A 2,037-nucleotide genomic window follows, 5' to 3' on the forward strand; every position below is an offset into this window, starting at 1 on the left:
TAAAACACCCTTCTAATTTAAATTAAAAAAATACTATTAAATTTCTAAATTAATGATAATTACAAATATTTAAAAGTAATAATAAGAAAAAGTAAACTAAAAGCCTTTCCATTTATAGTAGATAGCTCTAGCACAAAGACTATCGCAGTGGGGGGGTGCCATGATGCCATCGAAGATATCGTTGAGCACGAGAACAACAAAATTTAGTTGATCTCTAATAAGGGTTTCATTGTGCAAATCATCACACTTTACGGCCTTGCCGCAATGCCATACCAAGCCGTCAAAAATTTCCATCAGCTGCCTCAACCTAGCATCAAATCACTCAAAGTCTCGCTGAAAAACATATTGAAAGCATTGTCCCTACCTCCAACAATCTTACCACTGGGCATCTGTGATCTTCTTGGTGTTGTTAATGGAGTCTATGTGCTATCTCAGTGTCTGCAAATCGTAGAACACCAGGGGACCTATCCACACCATGCACCCACCGTGCTTGGCCTTGCCCTTAAACTCTATCCCATATCTATTGCCCGCACTCGCTAGGCATGGTGATAACTTTAGCTACTAGATGCATGTCATGATCTTCAGATTTCTCTTTGACCTTTTCCTCTCTAACGAGGATCCCCCTGTTGGTATGACATTGTAATCTGGGACTCGGAGGGCTTGGATGTGGGGATTTGGTCAACGGACGGTCGGTGTTGGAGGGTAATGGGAGGAGGATGAGGAGCTTGTAGCGGATGAGAAGAGGTTATCAATTCTTCGATTATATTAAAGATCAAAAACATGGAATTGAGTCCCTAATCTAGAAGAAACAAAGAAAGCCCAAATTAATTGAGTGCATTGGCGCCGGCAACGATCTCTAAGATTTTTCTCATAATCTTAGCCTACCGAGCCCTATTGAAGTAATAGAGACCAACTTGTTGAGATATTCAGCATTGCCACTCATGCTAGTCATGGCATTCATATGAGAAGCAAGCTCACTGGCAAGGGACTCCTAAAGGGCATGGAGGATCTGGCTATTTAGATAAAGTGGCAGCAGGGCATCCAAGATTTGAACTAGATCCTGCTCAAATTATACCATGGATGAAAACTCAAGGGTGGGAGTCCTCGCGAATTTTCTCTCCATCATCAATTTACCCTCTTTGGGAGTAAGCCTAAACATCTCATCCTCTGCCATATCCACACAAATGCGATTAATATCAGAGACCTCGCCCATAGGGGATAGGGGCAAGAGCGTGTGAATAAAAGGATCTGATTTTATCAATGAAACAAACTTGGTATAATGAAGCTCCACCTTGTTGACCTTCATTGGAAATCGCTTGAGCCTCCTTTGTAGTTCTGTTAAGAATAGTGCAATGATTCCAAGAGCAATAGAGCAATGATACAAAACACAGCGCATGCAAGGCATGCAGAAATAAAAGTAATGATTAAGAAATTAAAAAAAAAAGCAAAATGCACAAAGAGAATGAACTATCATTCATATTACGACATGCAGAGATAAGGAGTTAGAAATAATAATTGCAAAGAGAATATTCTAAATCTGCAAGAGACAAAACTAGAAACTTAGAGAGTGTAGTTTCAAAAAAAATGATTAGATAAAAACTGATATTAAAAATTTTTAATTATAATATTAGAAAAGAATTAATATTATTATCAAAATGAAAAGGATAATATTTGAGATTTTGATTTATATGAAATGATAAAAGATAATAATAATAATTTAGCACAATTTTTGATAAAAAAGATTTAGAATCAACTTAACTAATAAAGTAAGGGGAGGTACTAATTTTTTTACTAAATTAAATTAGTTTAAAAAAATGAAATATATTAGAATAAACTCTCTCAAAAATATACTAGATTGTACTAGAATATATTATTAAACTAGGAGTGTGATATCTTTAAATTTACATTATTTTCTTTATCAACAATATATGAAAACCTACACAAATTAGAGCAAAACAAGAGTTAATCAAGTTTGGTGGTAAACTAGCCAAACCTTAAAAAAATCAATTTCTTCCAACTTAAGAAGATTAAAAAAGA

At 35.4% G+C, this 2,037-nt stretch overlaps 1 pseudogene; it reads right to left on the reverse strand.

Annotated features, from left to right (window-relative positions):
- Nucleotides 1–760: 760 nt before the first annotated feature.
- LOC149558037 (ATP synthase subunit gamma, chloroplastic pseudogene) lies at nt 761–1,405 on the reverse strand (annotated as a pseudogene).
- Between the last annotated feature and the right edge of the window lie 632 nt (nt 1,406–2,037).

The sequence above is a fragment of the Cupressus sempervirens genome, chromosome 5 (genome assembly GCF_028749045.1).
Source record: "Cupressus sempervirens isolate cs-2001-9-10 chromosome 5, ASM2874904v1, whole genome shotgun sequence".
Taxonomy (NCBI): domain Eukaryota; kingdom Viridiplantae; phylum Streptophyta; class Pinopsida; order Cupressales; family Cupressaceae; genus Cupressus; species Cupressus sempervirens.